Source organism: Rhipicephalus sanguineus, chromosome 1, assembly GCF_013339695.2.
Source record: "Rhipicephalus sanguineus isolate Rsan-2018 chromosome 1, BIME_Rsan_1.4, whole genome shotgun sequence".
NCBI classification, from domain to species: Eukaryota; Metazoa; Arthropoda; class Arachnida; order Ixodida; family Ixodidae; genus Rhipicephalus; species Rhipicephalus sanguineus.
This window is the reverse complement of record NC_051176.1, coordinates 296364583-296387506: the sequence shown is the minus strand read 5'-3', so window position 1 is coordinate 296387506 and position 22924 is coordinate 296364583. Positions and strand designations below refer to the sequence as shown.

Below are 22924 nucleotides of genomic sequence, written 5' to 3'. Positions count from 1 at the left end.
ACTGGTCGATCGACGCATCTGAAGGCGATATGTGTTGAGTCATCGGTTTATTCTTGGCCGTAATCGGGCATTCCGGTGCTGTTACTGCGTGTCTTGAACTGGAACTCGGAATCTTTGTCGGGAAGTAGGTGAGGATCGTGTTCGACTGGCGCTTCCGCGAGATGCCTGTAGTGTGGTAGCTCACTGTCGACGCAGGCTCGCGCAGCAGACACAGAAGCAAGTTCTAGCAAGCGAACTGAACGTGTGTATGGGTGCACATCGTAGCTTCCGTCCGATGTACAACATACAAAAAAGAAGTGGTAAAAGGAGAGAGAGCAAGAGTTGTCTACTGAAAAAAGAAAAAAGAAAGAAAGCGTGGCACCCTAATATACCTTTCGCACTTTCCAAAGCCCTTTTTTTCTTGTCACATGGCCTTCAAAACATTTACTCATTCTGCCACGTCTTCTACTCCTCCCACCTTGGCAACGTATGGATTTCTCATAGCATTCGTGCTTGCTTGGGTGCAGCACTTCGGCAGGGCTGGCGACGCACACACTAGTTGCTCCAAGGCTTGCTCAGAAATGCAGGAACCACAGTGTATGTGCTTACACTAATATCACTACTATCGTCATGTGCTCTTGCTGTACGGCCTCCGGTGTTTGCAGTCGCTTTGACAGACGAGCCGCGTACGAGGTCGCCTTTCTTCTCGCCGCTCCAATGCACCTCGTCTGTCCGCTGTCAACAAAGTTAAGAAAAAAATGCACGACCACCGCGCTAGCGACACCATTTGCCTGCACAAAACGCAAGCCCCGAAGAAAACAGAGAACACTTGTTTCGAAGCGCCGCCGACGTCCTCTTTGGAACTTTGAATGAGCATTTTCCCTACGTTTCGGAATCCACACGGTTCGTTCTTGAGAGTTCGAGAGAGGGAGACCAACGAAGAGGGCATCTTTTCTTGTTCGGCGGGTACGAAAGGGTGAGTGAGGCGGCGGCGGTGCTCGTCAGCAAAAGTACACAGGAGTGCTAAGGCTTGACCGGTGGGAATGATTTGAAGAGTAAAAGGGGGTGGGGAGTTCCTTTCGCGTGTGGATGTGTCGAGGTGAACTGTTAGATGAGAGACAGGGAAAGGGGGATACTTGGAGTGCCGGACTGTGTGAGGCTGTACGCAGACATCTTTTTCTTTTTTCTTGCGCTCTGCACAGGGAAAAGCGAAGATGCTACGTGTAGGTTGCCTTCAACGTGGTTCACGAGGGGGGTCGCTTGGATCTGCCAGCATTCATTTCCGGTAATTGGTTTCAGCTGCGAGGACTACAGTTTCGCGGTCGGCGTCTTTGCAAAATTGTGCACGTCTTTCCCGTCCTTCTTACAGGTTCTCAGTTCCGCTGATGCAGCGGGCGTCGCAGCCAGTACAAGCAGTTTTGTTGAGGATGCCTCGGGTTCGCTCTTCCGATGGCCAGTCTTTTGGAGAAGGCAGGGAACGCGCTATTGTGCTCGTAATGCTGAAAACGTTTTCACGAACCGCCCATCCCCATCGTCGGCTGCGGGCCACGCGCTCGTAGGGGTGAGACGTCAACAAGACAGTTTCTTTTTCCTTGTTTTTTCGGCACCCTATTACACCGGCGTCTTTTCGAACATGTGGTTTCGCTTTGAAGTCGCGCGCGCGGCGCCGTTTGCGGTTTCGAACTGGCTTCGGCCCGGGCTTTATCCCTCCCGTTTCAGACTGCACGTGCGTATGGCGCAAACGGACGGGCCATTCGCGGTATTACTGTCACGTGACTCAGCCTTCCGCGAAAACGGGCGATGGTTTCGCTGGCGCCACGGATAGAGGAGAGTGATGTACGTATTTCTGTCGTGGTGTTGATTGGGGGAGGCCTGTTGCTGGATTTCTCAGCTTGCGTCGTTGTGTTTTTGCAAGTGAATTGCTTTCTGAATAAAAGATTTTGGGTAGCCATTCTTGGCGAGTTTCCTGAATATATCGCGTTTTTATTGTTTTACTTTCTTCAAGTTGTGTGCTGCACTGCGTTCCGGCTATTCGCATTAATATCTTCACTACTGATCTATAGCGGATATTCGGGAGGTCTGAAGTGAACTGAAAATATCGACTTGTGTAGATGTGTTTGCACAGTTTTATTTTCAGGTTACGAGAACATCCAAAAACGACAGGGAGTCTTCTGTTTCAAGGGTTAACTGAATACTCGTTCGATGAATTTAGATGAGAGAATAATTGTGACTTATGATCTCCTGACGCTCGAATGACAGTCGTTGAGACGTATCTGAGAAAGATTTTTGGCTGTGGTTGCAATGAATTAAGAGCTTGTTCCTCGGTGTGTTTCATTGTTTTATTTGCCATGGTGACAGACGTGGGCACAGGGTTCCAAATAGTGAAAGATTTATGAGAAAGTTTACATATTTAGCAAACATAATGCTTTATGACAAGGCCAGGAAAAGAATATTCGCACCATATGTATCTGGAAGGACCCAAATGCTTCAAGTGCTCTTCTCTCTCTCTCTTTTTTTTTTTCGCTTTGGAGGATTGATAGTTACCTTGATGCGGTCCAGCCAGTTTGAATCATGTTAAGCCCCCTTTGCACGTCAAAAGTGGCGCTAATTGGTAAGACCTGAAATATACAGGTCATTTTCCTCGAATGAGTGCCTTCATTCTCATTTTGTGTTTTGTAGAACCCATCTATGACAAAAAAAGAATGTCGGCAATGAGAGCGTACATTATTGACTATTTAAGGGAAAACAAAGGTGCTCCGTGACGTATACAATTCGTGTTCACTATAATATCAGGGATTTAAGAAAAAGTAACGAGAATGCCACCGGCATCGCAACATCACGCTCAGTTTCGTTTCAATAGCGACTAAGGCATTGAATGTACATGAAAACGCTTGTTATTTCTATAACAGGAGTTTTATGGCGTAGAATTTGAAAAGGCTGCACATTCGAGGCAAAACCAACATATATTTGTTGCGGAACTTCGTCGTCGCGCCATTAGTGCCAATAAACCAAGCCATGTGACACCGATGATTTAATGGTATTTAGGCACTTGATATCTTAATCTCTAATTGCATTAGAAGCGTCCCAGTGAACCAAGTATAATTTGCATGTGTGCAGGTGTCAACCGGATAATAACGTTATAAACGGTAAACAACACTGCGAACTCTTGTTCTGGGCATACATCTATGTTGCGTGCACAGCTGGATGAGCTGCATTACGTAATACTTTTTGATGTCACATGCAGTGTGCACCGACGTCTGCGGATCCGCGGATTAGCCGTCCGCGCCCACGACGAATCCGGATTCGGTCCGTCGTCTGAATGCACCATAAGTCACGCGGCACGTGATCATCGTACACAGCCCCTTTTAGACTTTCCCCGAGGATCGAATAAATGAAAAAGAACAATAGCTTGTTTCGAAGATTCTGAAATATCCCCTTGCTCAATTGCAGTAATCAGAGGGGGCAAGAAAAGAAGAGGGGTCAAACTGACGACCCGTGAAAGCATCTTTTCTTTCATCCAAAGCTGCTTCACTGGAAGTGAACACAGTCACAGAACTTGCGGTTTGTGCTCTTTCTGTTCAGGAGTACATGAGTGAATACAACACATTTCTAGAGTAAATGAGGGAAATTCGAGCTGAGACCACTTCTTGAATTCAAATGACAACGTGAACAAGGCCCCCTGAACGCTACGTTGGGTTCTCGGTAACAATGACCATGAAGCAGTTACCAGGGGGGGGGGGGGGGGTTACAAACCCCCACCCCCCCTTCGGTGCGCCACTGCAACAGACCTAACCATACCGAACGAAATTCTAGTGCATTTTCGGCGTTTGCGCCGGTCGGCGTCAATCGACGTTGTCGGGAACAATGCTACGCTTGGGGGCGACACTCGCTCGACGCTGAAGTCCTCACTTGGCCGCAGTGCCGACGCCCAAAGTGGACAGCAAAAGCGTGCTGAGCCGGCTGATCTCCGCCGCGTGAAGAGGGTGCGGCCCCGCGGAGGCGACGCCGAAAATTTGTTGACAACTTGTTCCTTGTCCTTAGGACCTTCACATCTAAAATCGAAAGCCGCTAGTCTTCGCAATGGGCGTGTGTGCATTGAAATGAATTGACTCCATGTGCGTGCATACGCTTACTCGTTTTAGCAACGTGCGTTGTTGGTCGAGTTGGCATATATATCGAGGGGGTTGGATCGACCACGCAGAAAAGAAGTTTGCAGGGACAAGAGATGACGTGTCCTTGTTCTCCCTTGTACCTGTCAAATGTTGTGCTCGATTCCACCATCTAAATAAGATCGGGGGAACATAGCAGGTATATGAGTAAGTAAAGCACGACGAAAGCACTCGCAGTGCTGCGCTTCGTCATATTTCCGCACTCATCCCCTGTAACGACGAACAAACGAGCTCAGCTTGAAACGCTGCTCGGCATCGCCTTCTGAATTGCTTTGGGTGTGTAGCTTAGAAGCGTGGCAGTTTGTGTTAGTTTGGTATTCCATATTTAGTAAAATTGAAAAAAAAAGGAGACAGGACGACAAAAAACAAGCGCTTGTTCTTTGCAGGCAATCTAAATTATTTAGGCTATACGCTACTGGAGTTCACGTGAACTTGGAAGATCGGCTATATACGGTGTTGAACTTCCCGCGTTCATTCCACAAAAAAGAAGACAAGCTTTTGGGCCAGTAAGCGCGTGAGCTCGTTCGACCAGGAATTTGGGGCGATCTTAATGTTTTGTACTCAGGTTGACAATAGTAAACGTCGATATGAGTTTTTAAAGGGGTGGTGCCACCAAATTTGTGGCTTGCGCGTTCTTTGCTGTAAGCGTTTCCTATAGCTCCGTGAAGCATGATGCACGCACCAAGATTCATGTATTCTCGCTAAATAATTTAATATCGCCTTTTGATGTGGACAACTTTCGGTTTCGTTTTCTGGGCACCGAGGTTGGCCAGTGACGTAGAAGTGTAGGGGGCTTGGTCACGTGACCACACAAGGCTGTGACGCACTAAGCCAGGAAGCGATCGAAACTCGGCGAGTGATGTAGCAACCGATGCTTTGCCGGTACTGTAGTGAATTAGAATATGTTCTAGTTCACTACAGCCGGTACGTACGTTGCGGAAGTGGCGAAGATCCGGATGTCACTCACGTTACTACAGCAGACTTGGTGTGAAGTCACTAATCCTACAAATCTACGTCAGTGTTGGCGCGCTAGCGATGGGTTTCGGTCGGGAGAATGGGCATTCAGGTACACTTTGGAAGTGAATTAAAATATATTCTAAACGTTTGCTGTGTCCGACCCTTCGTGTGGAATGTCCTTGCATACAGAGGAAACCCACAACAGGCTTGTTATAGCCTCAAAATTTAATGGCACCACCCCTTTAAGGTCAGCTTTTCCGTTTGCCATATATTCATTATTTTGGTGCCGAAACGGGAAAACGAACCAGGGACATTTACGGTATTATGTATACGTTAGCTCTACGAATCAACGGCAAGCTCCTTGTGTTTTCTTTATTTGCTTGCTCGATTTAAAGCGGTGACGCGCGTATACCGCTATGTGTCATATTTGGGGGCGGTCGCTATTCTGTACATATTGCATTTATTTATTTCCGATTAGCAAAATCACCAACGAACCCAGAAAACAACCGTCAGTGACAGTTCTTTCATATATGTAAGTTATGGCTCTCATGAGACCCGACCTGGTTTGTGAGTGGTCATTGCAAGTTGCGCACTGACAAATCATGAAGCCAAGAGACAGTGAACATAGAAGAATGTAACTGCGTTCCAATTAAATTGTAGAACAGATAAGGTAAACGAAAAAGAACGAAAATACTTGCTAAAAGAAGTATCCCCTCAGTTAATCTTCTCGCTATCGTGTGACACCGGTATTAGAGTTCGCCGTGAGATTAAAAAAAATGTGCTTTATACGCTTGGTGAACTTAATAAGGTTATCATGTTCAATACGCACGTATACATATAGTTCAATTTCTGCCCCCGCATAGTCCCTTAGTAGTCGACGCGGTTCTCGTAGCCGACATCGAAATTACAGCGATGATCTCATTCGGAACAGACGGCTGTTCTCCGTGCGGAAGGAGCTTTTCCCTGCTACAGCGAAAGCAGACGAGTCGCGGAGATAGGCTTTTATCGCCTCTCTCCTGTCTCTTTCCTCGGCCACTTCATTCAGTCTTCGTAGTTACAGTCTTAGTATTTATTTTTTGTTTCACGCCGCCGAATATATATCTAGTCCGGTACGTGTCTTCCTCGCGAGCTTCACCGCAGCCGAGGTCACGATCGCACTGCGCGTGGGATACGCGGGGCTGCGTTATCCTCGGCCACACGCGTCGGCCGCAACGTGCCGCTTTCCTTTTCCCTCTTTCTGTTTTCGTAATGAGAGCTCGGAGAAGCTGTTTCCGTCTGCGCCTAGACGGCGTGCGTTGCGCAAAAAGAACGGGGCTCGGGACTGGGGAGGCTCCCCGTAATCAAGGAGAGCCAATCTTTTTTCTCGCAGAGCAAGTAACGATCCGTAGCTCGGGGCTGTCGACAGGCTTCACCCGCCATTGAGACAGTTTTTAGCGCGGCGAAAAAGTGGCCGAGTGTTTGCGCTGTATAAACGCATTCGTCCCAGTAATGCTGCATGCAGTTTGCATTTACGCAGGTACAAGCGGTATTTGAAATTACAGTCACCTTGTCAGAAATATACTAGTGCAATATAATGTATGTTGGAAAATGAAACACTGCAAGATTCTAACGCGCCCTCCCTCTTTCTTGCTGTCTTTCTTGCACCTATATATTTGAGAAATATGCAAACATTGTTTTGCGAGTCAGCTCCGTACACAGTTGAGGTTGCGCGTTTGAGACGATTTCTTTCACAACGAAGTGGCCCATGATTGATGTGTGAAGCGGCGACAGCCATTGGAGTGAGCGATTAGCTTGCACGCCTTCGCTTTTCATCTTGAAAACCACGTGTACACTGGCTGCTTGTATGAGGTACAGCGCTATCCTTGATGAACGGAAGCAGCAGGGGCGGCGCCAGGATTTTTTTACTGGGGGGGCACCCACGACAAGTGGGTTCCTTCAGGGGGGCAGAGAGGCTGGGAACATATGCACTGTATTTTGACTATGCTTGCTCTTGGGGGGGCAAAGGGGGGGGGGGGGGGCAGGCGGAAATTTTGGGGGGGCTGGAGCCCCCCCAAACCCCCCACTGGCGCCGCCCCCGAAGCAGCGGAAGCGTATTGAGAAGCACGAGTAGCGGCCATCTGCGCATGGCAAGCAGTCCGCAACAGACAGCCTGCGATATATGGTGCAATTCCATTGTGAGGGATGTCATAGTGTGCGCAGTGTACGTGGAGATGTGGTGGCTAAGTTACTCCAATAGTACGTGGACTGTGTAGTAGCGGTTATGCTGGCATCCGTATCATTCAAGTGAAGCAGCGCGAAAACTCGCCTGAACCTTGAATGCGTCATTTCTGTCGCTTCAGCTATGCAATAACAGCAGCTTCAAGGTTTCAAACTAGCCAGCCCCAGTTGGCGAAGTCATTCTCTTAATTCTGAAACAAAATAAGTTCCTTATGTAATGCCAGTGATGATGATGATATCTCGCACTTCCCCTCACAGCACCCTTTTTTCTTTATATATCCCGTGCTGAAGGGGTCCGTGAATGCTTGACAGATCCCTTGATAATGTTCCCTATGCTTTCCTTGGCTTGGTTGTCTGTTGGCTTCATCAGGTTGTGTTTAACAAAGAAACGAGCTCCTCGATCAATTCCTCTTCTGTCGTTCTTTCACAGCGAGGGTCTCGTACCGGCAGGCTTAAGTGATTCCTGTGGGAAGCATGCGAGAGTTTATTGCTCAACTGCCAGCTCGTAGAAAGACGCCAGCTGGTAAAAAAAAAGTGTTCCACACTCGCCGCCATGGCTACGAGGGACCAGGGTTGCCACTGACTTTCGAGTAAATGTCGCCAAACGAAGAGCAAAAAGTCGCCAAAAGTCGCCATTTTTTTTACAAATGTCGCCAAAGAAGTCGCCATTCTAGATATGTGCGGCATACCTAGTAATAAAAGTTTCCACTCACGTATAACCCCATAGAATACAGTACCATCCAAGACCCTGAAATTATGTTGACGTTTCTCAATGCCAGTCGTTTCGCCCGCTTCACCATGGGAGTGCATAGTGCTACTTCGCCGACTAGCCGCAAGATGTGCGTGGTGGCGGAAGACATGGTCGGAACAGGTGGCCAACCCGTCGTCTAGCCCCTTCAGAAGCGAAACTTTAGAGAAGCTTAAAGCACCTAAAGCCATAAACTTATAGTCAACCACTGCCCCCTCGCGGTTTGCAAGGCAGTCCGCTGACTTACATTTTGCTAGAATCTCGCTGGGGGACTTTCCAGTACCTCCTGCATCTAGATGAATTGAGGAGATACACACGAGCTACAGGACGGACATACCGAATGACGCGTAATATACTACTCGTGGGTCTAAACCCAAGAAAAATACAGAGAATGTTGCCGCTCAATCGTTGGGAAGACACTGAGCTTAGGTTGCATAACTCAGTGAAGACATAAGCCGAAAATCGCCAAAAATTCGCCATGTCGCCATTCATAATTTTAGGTCGCCACGGGCCTCTCAAATTCGCCAATTTGGCGAAAAGTAGCCACCATTGGCAACCCTGCGAGGGACCAACACTCCCAGGATTACGCGCACAGATATACCCAATAAGTGGGACGGGGGAACTACCGCCGTCGTAGTTCGATTGGTGGAGCATCGAACGCGAAGGTTTTGTGTTCGGTCCCCAATCCCCTCCGATGGCAAGTTGTTTTTTCGGCCACTGTAATTCATTTCCATTTATGTCATAATTACAGCACCATACAGTCAATACTACAAAAAGCGCCCCATATGCATTCCTTGGCTTCGGTCTCTGTTGGCTTCACCAGGTTGTCCCTCGATCGAATCCTCTATGGTCGTTCTTGAAGAGAAGGAAATTCGTACTAAAATGCGCATTACGACGGATGTCGACGAATATTCTTTCTCCGTCATTCCTTCTTCGCTAAAGAATGTTTTTTTTTTTTTCAGGGAGTGCAGTTATTCCGGTTGGATGGTACGTGTAACTTAGACGGAAACAACGGCAGACTGGTTGCACACAACAAATCACGCGTTTGCTGTATATGGACAAGGTACTTTCGTGCCCTTGACCTGCGCTTCCGCTTTTGCTTGATTTATATGCGTTCATAATAAATCTCCATTACACTTTGCTTGGTTTGTTCCTTCCTTGGTTGGTCAGGGCGCATCATAATCTTTTATTTGTTCTCTTTCTCGGTGATATCCATTTTCAAACTCTATACCGTAATTATTTCATAATTTGTTATTCGTTATATAGCTTCCTCGTTCTACGGCAGTTCACTTTCACACCGGCCTGCAATGGCGTGCGCGCGTTCGAGCGAGCCTTTAAAGGGACACTAAAGAGCAAAACGATTTTTCTCGCATTAGTAAAGTAGTCTTCCACAATACCAAAAACACCACGCTTGCTGCGAGAAAACGTGCAAAAAGAAAATACAGGTGGCGACGCCTACTTGGAATTCCCGCACCATTTGCCGTGACGTCACATATTTTTGATGGCGCCTGCTTGGGCCTACGTAGTTCCTAATCGGTTAAATCGAAGTACATTGCCCTCAAGGGGGCCAGAGACTTGACATAACGAGTTTGTGGAAATTTCGTCGAGCCAGTGGCGCCAAAATACGTTAAATGCTCTTTCAAACCTTTTACGTCACGAATTACAAAGTTCGGCGCGAAATTTAAAAGTGAAGCTTTGAACTTGGTTTTCTCCTCTAATAATAAACCTATGGTGGTGAAATAAACTACACAAGAGTTGTCCGAGCACACTTTATCAATCTTAACCAATTCATTGTTTCTCTTTAGTGTCCCTTTAATGCCGTCCGCTTGTCGAGGACATCCGAGAGTGTTTCACCTTCAAGACATCACCGGGGGGGAAACGAAAAGGCGCGTTCTGGTCTGAAACTGAAGGAGGCGTGTTTTCATTTTCTTTTTTTCCAACCCCGCTTCCTTCCAAGACTGAAGATCCTCGTGACGTTTTTCGGAGCGTAAGAGCTGTGTGGTGTAATCTAAAAACTAGCTCGTTCGGCGTTAGTGGCGTCAGTTACTGGAATAGCGGCGCCAAATGGCTTATAAATTGGTTTCACTACGCAACACCTTACGTCCGCGCATAAACACAGTGATGCGTGCAGTACATTGTTGCAAGCGCTAATCTAATAAGGATATATCTTCGCAGTTATGTTATCATGCACCTTAGAAGCGTGCGTGTGTACGTCTGTGAAACGATACATGGCTATCGAAATGTCGAGCGAGTCTTCGGCATTATAAGCAGAAGAATGTGTTACGGGAATCGAAATGTGAAGTCGATGCTCTGTACACACCTTTCCGGGTGTGGAACGCGTATTTCACTCTCTTCACGGAATGCGCTGATACAAAGGAAAGTTCACTATACTCTTAAAGGGAAGCTGAAGCACTTAAAAATAAAAGAAGACTTTGGAGCAAGTAAGCACACTTGATCCCTGCTGAATTCGAAAAGCGATGTGAGAGTTCTCAAAAGTGAACGCAAGGTAGACTTTTTGGCAAAGTACACTCTAAGAAAAAAGCGATTGGGACGTTAAACCCCAGATATTATTATTATTATTAAGAAAAAAGCGAGTATTTGGGGAGTATTTCTGCTACACAACAATAATCGTCATCTGGCTTGCTCGCGTTTCCTTTCTTGAAAACCCGGCGCTCGTCACTTTCCTATCAAGAATGCTATGTCACGCTGATAACGCGCGCGCCGTTCGTGACCGGCAAGTGCCGGGACCGCGGTGATAAGGAGAGGAAAGTACGCGAGGTGGATGACGATTATTGTTGTGTAGCAGAAATACTCCTCAAATACTCGATTTTTTCTTAGAGTGCACTCTAAGAAAAGATCGAGTAAAAAAGGCGTCTTTTTGTCCCACAACAATAATCGTCATTTATTTTGCCTTCCTTTCCTTGCACTATCGCCGCGCGCCCGGCACTTTCTGCTCACGAACGACATGCGCGCTATCAGCGTGACATAGCATTCTTGGTAGGAAAGTAGCCAGCGCCGAGTTTTCAAGAAAGGAAACGCAAGCAAGCCAGATGACGATTATTGTTGTGGGACAAAAAGACGCCCTTTTTACTCGATCTTTTCTTAGAGTGTGTACAGAGGCTGTGGCCGCAGGGCTTCTCGAGGTGCTGAGCGAACGCGGTGACATCATCCTCGGTATGCTGCGTTATCTGCAACGGCAGCACTGCTGAAGTGTGGCCTCCTCGATTAGTTCCGGCAACGGCACGTCAGGAGTTAGTCACGGAGGCCATGGTTGAATATAGGAGAGACGCTTGTTCACGTTGCGGGAACCTTCCGTCGGAGTGCAGCACGGCTCCGCCAAAGGAACCGAAGATGGCGTAGGTTTGTACGCCCACACTTTCGGCGCGCTCGCGTGGGCGGAGCAAGACAAACTTTTCTTTCACGCATTCTAAAGCTCCTGCGGCAACAACCACGGAAAAAATTACGACGTCGTGGGCAATAATGTCGGTCCTTGAAGTTTTATCGAATTCTAAAACCTCTTCAGCTTCCCTTTAATGGAAGATGGGTTTAGAAAATATTGATTATTGCAGGATAAGGTGTGTACCATTGCGAGTTCGTAAAACAGGATTTGGATGAGTTGCTAGGACATCCAACCTAACCCAACCCGCACAGCGGCGCCAAACTATACACGTGCATAGTAATACCTGTAGAAGTGTACATTACTTTATATCGGCAGCATTCACGCCGCCACGCTGGTATAATTAATCAGCATGGCGTGCCTTTCTTCCGGACGTCTTCCGGTGGTCACTCAACGTCGCTCACTAAAATGTGCTTTTTTTATACCCAGTAAAACTGGCCCTGAATTACGAACTCCTTGTAAAAATCTGTGACTAGTTGATGGTGACACTATAGTTGATAGTGACTAGTTGATAGAGTATCGGTGGATCTGAACGGTGCTGATGTGCAGCAAGCCAACAAATAGTGGAATGCCATTGCTATGCGAATATCTATAGCGAGATGAAAATGGTTTTTCACTGAGTTCACTTCAATTAAGGGGCCTTCACGGGGTTGCCAAGAAGAGAACAGTCATATCGCTCGATTTTAGCGCTTTCTTATCATCTATTGTTCACGACCGCCACCACACTCGGTGATAACGTAAGCGCAATGCCTTTCGGACCACTCGCGAAGCGCGAAGACGAATCGAATTGGAAGAGAATCGTTACATAATCTCGGTCATTCATTTCAAATTTAAACACCGAGAAGCCAGTGCGAGAATTTCGAGTCCCATTATCGTGGTTTTGGGACATAAAACCCCAATAATTATTATTAATTATAAGAATTTCAAGCCCATCTTTCCCTTTTTTTGTGTCATTTATTGGCTTTTCGCGACTCCGCTCACGGAGCGACTGCCTTTCCACGTGTTCCGCAAGTTTACCGAGCCGTGTTAGCGTTCACCTCTATTGTCCCTGTAAAACGTCGCCAGGTTGGACGTCTTATCTCGCTAGTGGAGGCCCACTCAAGGACGCCCCCACACGTGTCTTTTCCGCTGGGCGGCGGCTGTCGTTTCGTGTGGACCACCCAGGGCGGAAGAACACAGATGCTGCTCAAACCATGCTGCTGCCTAGGCGGTCGGTTCCACGGCTTGTTTGCTTCCTTGGCCATTCTCTCGAGCAGCTGAGGGATGGTCCCCGCAGCTACTGCCTGATCGTTTTCTGTCCGAGGGTGTTCAGGCGGCTGCCGTTTCTCCTTGGTTCCCCTCGGCGTTTGACACATCCAACATGATGCGCAGTGTGCACCAGTAGTCGCAGACACACTTTTTTTTTACCCATACGTAACTAAGTCAGAGCAGGGGCAATCGGGTGCGCATCTGTCCGAAAATGTGTCCGCTGAACGTCATCCGGAAGTCCTTTGCCAAACCCAATAACACTAAAAACGGTGTCGAGACAGGTGAACAGTATTAGCCAACCTCTCTCGATCCTCCACGTTTTGGTGCAACCGCATAGCACATCTATAGTTAGTTGCATATGCGTGGCACAGCTGGAGACTGAATGCGTTCCGCGAAGTACGCGTGACGCGCCAGTATTTTGCAAAAGCAGCGCAGAAGCCTTCGTCAGTGACGCACGGTAAAGAAACCAAGATGGTCAAAATAATTCGGAGTCACCCCATTACGGCAAGCCTCGCAGTATAAGGTCGTGGTTTTGGCACGTAAAAACTCTGAACCTAACTTTGAATTTACGGAGACAGTTATTATAGTGGGATCAATTAAAAAGAAAGGAAATAAATCTACCCCCTGCCAATTTATGGAGACAGGACAACCGAGGCTCGTCCGTAGTCATACGTGCACGAAGGTTTGTATCATAAATACGCACAGTGTGCGAGCTACGCTGATGATTCGGAACGAAGGGAAATGTTGCTGCCTCATGTTAGGTTCATCGTTTTGTTGATATAGACACGGCAGCGAACTATAGTATAGCGCACGTGGAAATAATTATGAAGCTGTTAGTCCTCCGACTAGCCATTGTTCGAAAGCGCGTTTCTCTTCTTTTTCTCTTTTCGAAGTTACCTTCCTGAAACAACGCTAGCTTATTTACCAGGCTGCCAATCGCCACGGCACCGCGAGTTCTTTCTAGGGCGCGCCGGCTGTTGCGTAATGCGGTGTCGTGGGCTGGCTGAATGTTTGCTGTGCGCGAGGCGGTGTCGTGGGGCGCGGGGATAGCTGTCGGTTGAACCGCGCGTCAATCACGCTGGTCGTGCCACTGCCGCGCTCAGCGTAATGAGTTCCCGAGATTCCTAAGGAATGTCAGTGACCTAGATCGGGTGGATATACACGCGGGTGTAACAGGAAGAAATCGTATTTCTTGGGGTGATCACGCGGACTGCCTCTAAACAACAACGAGTGCGAAAATTCTGGAGGAGAATTGACAAAAACGTTTCGTTCGTCTTATTTCCTATTGGCTGTCTGCCTTCGCTGATAATGTATTGCTTTATTTTCATTAATGTATACAAAAGGAAAGGGCGGGTTTGTCTACAAGTAAGGCCGGCCGTGCAAACATGAAACTTTAGAACTCTGTCAAACGTCCGGTGCAAATTTATGGCGAAACACTAACATAGCACAAAAGCAAGTCCGTGGTTCTAACGCACACACGAACACATCCGCGCGCATGCGCGAGTTGTAAGGAACGCCATAAGAATGTGCAAAGGTTTCACATTGCGGTGCATTAACGAAGGCGCTTTTAGTGTGTACCTCCGAGACATTGGCTTGTACCGAACACACGCACACTATTGGAAGCTGTCAGCTCGTGTCCGTGTCGTCACGTCGGCGTCACGGTGCGGCACGAACTCAGTTCGGAACTTGTAGTTGCTGTTCCTACCAGTCGCAAAATGGAGGAATAGCTGTGAAGAGGCGTTTTGGGAATTGACTGAGCATTGCGCCATGGGATGCGTTCTATAGCGCTTGAGTCCGACGACGCGTGTGTTTTAAGTCCTGTTTGGGAAGGAGGCTGGAAAGCCGGCTTCGCAACGTGGTGGTGAGAGAAAGGTTGGTGCCGGAGGCTCTCTTTTCGGTTGCGTGAAACGATATTAAGAAATAAAGACGCGAAGCTGGTCTCGTAATATAACAAAAAAAAAAATCTAGGCAGCTGACCGTGTATACGTTTAATGAAAATGGCTCCACGGGCGCTTCGCGCTTAATTCGATTAGTCGTCGCGGAGATTGCGATCTTTCGCGCTTTCTGTTATTTTATTTTTTCCCCTCTCGCCGACTGCTCGCGCGCACTGCGGACACGCGGAAGTGCTCGCTTCGCCGACCGTTTGCGCGGCCGCGTTGTGGCGACGGCAGCAGCAGTGCGATGACAGCGGCTCACCACTCGCCTACCTGTCAGCGTGTCCTTCCCGCGCTCTTCGCATTGCACGTAAAGCCATCGGTAGCCTGTTTCGATGTCCACTTGTCACACGGCGAACACACTGTCCTGGGCATTTCACCGACATCGCTGCAACGACAGTGATGCAAGTGCTGCTCCAATCGCTCCAAACTGCTCCAAAAGAGAAATGCTGCTCCATGCTGCTCCAAAGAGTAACTTTTGTTAGTAAGTGCTCTGAACCTGCTCCGAAATGGTGCTGGGAAACTGAAAACAATGAACTTTAACCGTGTGATCATCTAGCGAGCCTAAACAAAACAAAAACAAGCTGCATACTATCATCTATTATGCCGCTTCTATATTAGCTGCCATAGGCGGTTTCGTTTCGCGAAGTCTGCGATTATTTTTCTCTGCGACTAGCGCGGCACTAACCGTTGCAGCAAGAGCGAGTGGCCGTTTTGCCGCCGGTAGGGAATTTCACTCCGTGCGCACCCTGAAAATCGCTGTGTTTTAGCGTCGTGTGAAACGGCCTTCAGAATGTAAAACAACGCTCCTATACTGTGCGTGCGTGTGTGTGTGTGTGTGCGCGCGTGTGCGTGCGTGCGTGCGTGCGTGCGTGTGTGTGTGTGTGTGTGTGCGTGCGTGCGTGTGTGTGTGTGTGTGTGTGTGTGTGTGTGTGTGTGTGTGTGTGTGTGTGTGTGTGTGTGTGACATGACAAGCCGCCCGCTCAAGACAATAAAACGTGTCTTACCTTTCATCAAAATTCTGTGTCACCTCTGTGTCGTATACATAGCTTTGCTGGGGACCCACCTTCACAGAGTGGAATGGTTCACGATCAATTCTGCTACTGTCTTTCGGCGAAGGTTTAGGCTAAGCGGTTTTCGCAAAGTAGCTGAGCGCTCATCTATTCGCTTGCATAGATGTTCCCTTACGAGAGATGCCGTTCTTTTTTAAGGCGAAAACCTTAAAGGTCTAGGTTCAAATAATACGGTTAAGAGAAGGAGGCAAACTATATATAGGCGGACCGCGCGTCCACTCGGTCCACTTCGTCGTTGCGCCGCTCGCTTGCGCAGCAGAGCCCCGAAGAAGGGTGAGACTGTGCTAACATTCGAAAATTTCGAATAACGAATCGAATAGCGTTCTATTCGATTCGGCACTCGAATCGAATAGTGGATATTAGAAATACCGAATATTTTTTCGAATATTTTTCGAATAACAAGCACCGACGAAAAGACCTGCAAGGAACGAAACGTTGGAACAGAGAAAGGTAACGTTCCTCGTTTTAATCATCGCATTATCAAAATGCGTGCAGCCCAAGGTTTTACGGGACTATCGACGATATATATTGATCACAGGATGAAGGCGTTTTTGCTTAAAACTCCAGTGTCGCCGAAGCGGCAGAGTCATGAATTCTTTAATATTTATATATTAATAGCAATGATCCTTGGTTAAGGCTAGTGAATATTTGTTTAAAATAAAATATTGTGCAATTCTTGGGCTGTTTCGAAAATGGCTAGACTGCCATTCCAGGGCTGCTTTGAAAATGGTTGCCTTACTATTTGAAAACTATTCGAATAGTATTTGATTCGGTATCATCGGTATTCGACTCGGTTCTAAAATTCACTATTCGCACACCCCTTCGTGAGACTCGTGCCCCACACCGGTCCTGACGCGATAGCCCTGCCAGCACGCACTGGCTGGACGGGGGGAGAGGCACGAGTCGCGTTCGCTTCTGTCCCATTTTCGAAAACTGCATTGCACAGCGGGGCCTATGCGTCACCGCGTTGGCTCCCGAGTTTCCTTCTACATTGCCCTGGGTCCAACTGGGCCTTCACATTCTTATGGCATCTTCATGAAATCGCTCCGGGGCGCACCGGGGCGCCCCGGTGCACCGTTTCGTCCAGTCATCGTAGCGCCTTGGTGCCCCGCTGCGATTTTATGCAGATGCCATTATACTCCATCTCAGAAGTTCCCTTCAGCACTGTGCAGGCTAAAGGGCCCCTTAGCCAATAGGAAGGGTGATTAGCCCCTCCACATGTACTAATCCGCGTCACGTCGTCTGCTCAGCGTCTCCCTGGCGTCTGCTCGCACGCGTATATAGAACTAACCATATAGTTTCATACAATACTTACTAGAGGGAACTCTGGCGCTAGTGTCTATGGGAGCGGCAACGCATGACGCTTCAGCCATCATGGGAATGATGGGTAGTACACAAATTTGTCTAAACTTCGTTCTTTCGGCTCCGTTTGGCTGCGCGTCGCCTGCGTCCGCTTTGTCGCAAAACAAAGCTCAGCAAAAGTCAGCAGTCCCACTTCACCACTTTAACTTTTTTAGACTCACCAGTTCAAATCTGGTCACGAAGTTCACAACGGTCTATTCTTTTATCCGAAACGAACGCCAAAACACAGCAATAAACAAAGCCACAAGTACGTTCGAAGCCGCAAGCACGAAGACTAGGCAAATTTGTGTACTACCCATCATTCCCATGGTAGCTCAACGATCGCAGCGCCAGAGTCCCCTCTAGTTAATTTTAGGAAACTCTATGGAGCTAACAGACGGCATCGCCGAAAAAAAAAAAAAATGGCTGCACCCATCGCAGCTGGTGCCCTCCGCTTCGAACTTATCAAGTCGTCAACGTGCACTGTGTGACCCGTAAGTTACAAACTGAGGCTTGTATTTGCTTTAGATTAATGTGCTGATGCTTCGACAGCAATGTATTCGTGACTATATTGCGCTAATTCCAAGAACGATTATCAAATTCCCGGCGCGTTAGGCTTAGCAGGCATGGCTAAACAAACAGCTGATCTCGCAAATAACGACAAAATGTACCTGATGCTTTGTCCTCAGCATGAGATGGCACAAAGCGATGACTCATTTCACCATGTATTTGTTGCTGCCAGCGCAGTGGGCGAATAGCAAGCGCAAGTTCAGATCGAAGCGGGCGGTCGCGTCTGCATGGGCGCTGCCATGTTGATTTGTAACCACAGTTACCGGCGGTTACTGATACAGCAATTAAAGGCACACGACATCAATGCGAAGAAGAATGAACATATCACGCATCGATGTGACGTAACACGTGCCAAACAAACGCAAACGTCTCATCCCAGCCAATTGTAAGGTAATTATAACTGGAACTATTTATTTATTTTTTATTTGTTTTTACATACTGCAGCCCTGTGAAAGGGCTATTGCAGGAGTGGGATTATACAGTGCGGAAAAGGTCGCAACAGACAAAAGATACACGAAAAGTAACGACAAAAACAATTTGCAACAATAAAGGAATTAAACTTTTGTTATACAATGATTTTCAACAAGAAAAGTTTTTGCTGCGCAAGCGTGTGGCTTACTTACACACCGTAGCCTTGGCAGTGCTGAACGGCAGTGGTGAGATGGAGCATAGAAAGTGCTCAGCATATCCCCAGTAACTTTTTTTTCTTTCTCTGTTTCTGTGCCTTCCGTTCGCCTTACACTTCCTCCCTCTGCCATCACATTTCCTCTGTAGCATGGCCTTTTTGGCCGGACGTAGGGTTAAGCGGAAAACTAAGTGAGTACGCAAGTTCGTGTTTTAACAGACAGGATGGTCTTAACAAGCAGAAATGGCGCACACTCGCTGTGCTTATCGGTGCAGGTATATCCGCAGCAAACTCTCGTCCGGTGCACCTCCGGAGCTCGGATGCCGTGCTTGGCCTCTGATGCTCTTGAAGTGGTGAGGCAGCCTTCTTCGTGAACCCTTGTTCAAAAAAGCTGGTGATGAGTGTGGAATCTTGCCTGGCGAACTTCTTGCAGAGACCCTGGGCGCCCGTCGCTTGCTTTTGTGCAGTCTGTTGAAAGATCGAGCGGCGGTCTAGCTCGCGTGACCAGAACAATCGCTTTCTCTCCCTGGGAAGTACTCCATCTGACGCCACTTTTCTGACTGAGGTCCCTACTATTTTCTTTTTTTGGCTTTGGTAAAGCGGAAGGGTTGGTTGTTTTGTTCACTGTTATATCTACATAAAAATACCAGTAGAAAGACGCGGGAGAGCGGGGTGTGTCGGGGGGGGGGGGGGGGGGGGGGGGAGCTTCCTCTGTCTACGCACCATGGACCGAACCGTGCTCTTGAGAACCAAGGACTTGTTGAGACGATCCCCTGGCGTCGGCCAATAAACCAACGCAAGCGGAGGAGACGAGACAAATTTGTGGGTTGTTTGGCACGAAGTCTGACCTCACTGTGGTCTTTCCGTCGTGCCCCGCCACGGTGGTCTAGTGGTTATGGCGCTCGACTGCAGACCCGCAGGTCGCGGGATCGAATCCCGGCCGCGGCGTCTGCATTTTCGATGGAGGCGAAAATGTTTGAAGCCCGTGCACATGTACTTTGATTTGGGTGCACGTTAAAGAACCCCAGGTGGTCGAAATTTCCGGAGCCCTCCACTACGGCGTCTCTCATAATCATATGGTGGTTTTGGAACGTTAAACCCCAGATAATATTATTATTAGATCTTTCCGTCGTTTAGTGTGAAATGAGAGTGTACGCGAGGGAGAAGTTCCGTGACAGTCAATGTAGTGGGTCGCGCTAGAGTCGCGTGATGCGACTCGAGGACTATGGCCGCTCGCTCTCTATATGCCAAGGCGTTCGAGCAGCCTGCGAGGCGCCGCATCGGGATGACGGCTGCCGGCGAACGTCTGCAACGACGCGAGGTCATGCGTTTCTTCGACGAACGATGGCATCTGGCAGCGCTGGTTTCTTCTGTACACTGCTGAGGTCGGCAGTATTTGCGTCGCCCTCTGGGCGTCTGTGCACCTACGAGGCACCGAAGGAATGCGGCCTCTTTTGCATGCGATAGAAATAGATAAGCGGTGCTAATTTAACCCGTTTCCCGGCCAAGTCACGCGCTCCTGCACGCGCCAGAGTCGTTGGCAGAACCTCGATCGTTTCCTCACTCTCTCTGCTTATCCGCGCACTTGACGCGTTCAATCGCGAGACTGAAAGTTTGCATAGGAGTTGCTGCGAAATACCTCCGTGGACGTATTCACTGGTCGAAATAAAACGCTTAGACTATTTGTGGAAAAATAACCAGGGAAAAGATTGACAAACACGAACGAACACTTGCTCGTGTTTTCTTTTTTAACAGCGAAGCTGTTCTGGCTCGGCGTAAATGCGTCGTGACCGAAAATCATCATCATCATCATGAACCGGCACGCGCTCTCTTCGTCCTCTTCTTCTGCTTCGATGCCAGAACACGTGGGCGGATTTGTCCGGCGTGTAGCAAGGGGGAAGCACTAAGCGAAGGAGAGATGTGAGGGTGAGGGCGAAGAAAGAAAGAGAGAGAGAAAGATATAAAGAAAGAGAAAATCTTGGCGAAAAAAGATTTCTCATGAGGCGGCGGGATTTGAACCCGCGTACCCACGATCCGAAGGCGATCGTCTTAACCACCTATCCAGGCACGCTGACAGAACATACCATAGCCTTGCATAGTATCGTGTAGCAAGGTGGTAGAAAAGGGACGTGAGGGTGAGGAGGACGAATGTGAGGGTGAGGGAAAGGAGGAGGGGAGACAGAGTAGAGAGAAAGATGGAGAATCAAAGAAATAGGAAAAAAGAAATAGAGAGAGAGAGGAAAAAAAGTTAGAAATGAAGAGGAAGCAAGCGAGAAATATAGAAAGAGTAGGACAAAGATAGGAAAGAGAGAAAGAAAGAAATAGAAATAAAACGAGAGAAAAAGACAGAAAAAAAAACAGAGATAAGAGAGAAAAAGAAAGAGAAAACAAGAGAAAGAAGGCCGCCCAGCTCTATAGAGAAATATAGAGAAATAGGTTGCCCAGAGAGCAACAACGGGCCCGTGCTTAGCTGTGCAAAGCTTCTTTGCGCGACTTAGTGAAACTTCCCGCATTTTTTCGTCCCGAGATTAACAAAACCGGAGTTCGTCGTTATAAGCGTAGTTAACTGTACAAAACAAAAACAGAAGGCTTTAATGTAGAAAGATCACAAAGTGGTAGGCAAACTGATTCGATAGACGTAATAAAACCTGATTCGAACAGAAAGGCTAGGTGACAGTCCCGTACCAAAAGAGATGCTATAGTTATCATTATCATCGCGAAGTATAAGTCGCGCTTAGCGTGCCCCCGTCGTATGAACATGCTGGCGAAATGCAACTGCGTTGACGAAAATAGGGCTATAAAGTATACGCAGATTACGTGTCGGTTATATAAATATACTGGCTGGCTAGCATACAAGACGCATGCAATGACGAGCGTACCGCAACAGCTGCTTCTGTACGACAGGCATGACGCTCGGTTAAGGCATTGCATCAAGCGTTAGATAGAGTGTAGTAAGCTATTTGGTATGTGATAAGCTTTGAGAATGCCTGAGATTACGCAAACAAGCCCGTTATCGTCTGGCATTGCGCCTCCCGATCGTGTTATGATGACACTTGGATTTCCGGCCATGATAGCAAGAGGAAAGCAGGCTACTCGAACTGCGGCGTTGTATACAAACAAAACGGAACCCCTTCCTCGCGAGCGAGGATGGGTGCGAGGACGGGGCTGGCAAGATGGCATCGCGTCGGAGGGGGGTTACGCGAGCGGCGATGATGGTGAGTCACTCGGTCATCGGGATGCACAACGCAGCGCAGAGGGCGAGGACGCAGCGAATCCGTTGCCGATCTCACGAGCTGTTTGGCAGGCCCTGCGACAGGGTGACGACGGCCGGCAGGAAGCGAAGTGCGGCGGCGGAAGCTGCGGTCGGGGGCTGCTGCGTGCGGTGGGCAAGCGCGCTCGTCTGACTCGGCTCCTTGCCGGATGCTGTAGATGCAGCTATACATAGCGCCGCGCACGAGAGCGAGGCCTTCGTATTGCGGCGCTTTCCACGAAACGAATTTTCGTCGTCTTCTCCCGGGTGACGCGAACAGGCGGCGGTGCCTCTCCTCCCTGCTGGGTCGCCACGATCAGTGCGTCAGCTCGGCTTCTTCACAAGCGAAGCACCGGTTTGCCGCCGCTCCTACCCCGGCGTCCTGGGGAAAATTCTGGTTTCACTTGGGGAAAAGCGATCGGCTGCCGCGCGATATACTACTGGCGTCACTGTTCTGTCCCGACTCTACCGCCGCTTTCTTGATTAATGACCGTAATCGGCTACACCCCTCTCCCCCTCGTTTGGCAGTAAGGGAATGGCAATAAACGTTACACGGATAAACTTCTTCGTTGCTATGAGGGATGTTTCTGGAGGGGTGAGGGCGACGAGGGGCGCTTTTGATTTATGGCTTCGCGTCGTCGATTTCCCATCCTCGTAATCGTCATCGAGTAGTCGTTTCTGAGGTGGATCCTTTACATGGCTGACGAGAGCGGTGTGGCGAACTCGGTACACACTGCTTCTGTGCGAGCTTGGATTATCGTTCATTACTAATTGCATAAACTCTTAAGAGAGTTGTAGTCTTGCGAGATATTTACGGTCCCGACATGAGGACGAGGGAGGGGTAGGGGCAGGGGGTTGAAACTTCCGGAGCCCTCCACTACGGCATCCCTCAAACCATATCGTGGTTTCGGGACGTAAAACCCCTTCATCTCCACTTGTCGAAACGTCGGCTCGAGCACCCACCCCCTGTTTACGGATTTTTGCATCGCAAGCTTCCATCTTCCACTTCCTGCCGTTTTTTGGATTCCCTACAATTATTAGTAGTTTATTACACAAAAAGCAATAGATAGAACTAGTCTGACTGCGCACGCACCCTCACATTACATATATTTGTCACATTTTTCGAGGATGCCGATTTCACAATCATGGAGATGGATGGGGCGACAATGCAATACTCATGTTTTTTCTTCATGTGAAGAGCATCGATAATATCACGTGATCTTTCGATCCACGTGCCTGAAGATGACATGTGTGCTATGGAACAAAGGTTTACAAACACATGAGCGACAATGAGATGGCAAATGTGAAGTAGGTCTGTCCTTTAATGTGTCGTTGTGCTGGCGTAGTCCCTCGTTGAGACATGCGCCAGTCTGTCCAATATATCTTCTGCCATAAGTTAGCGGGATGTTATTAACA

The 22924-nt window shown here is 48.4% G+C and overlaps 1 protein-coding gene across 2 annotated transcripts in view; it reads left to right on the top strand.

Annotated features, from left to right (window-relative positions):
• Positions 1-22924, top strand: part of LOC119379310 (rhotekin-2) — a 184249-nt gene that overhangs the window by 69479 nt on the left and 91846 nt on the right. The gene's annotated exons all lie outside the window — the stretch shown is intronic.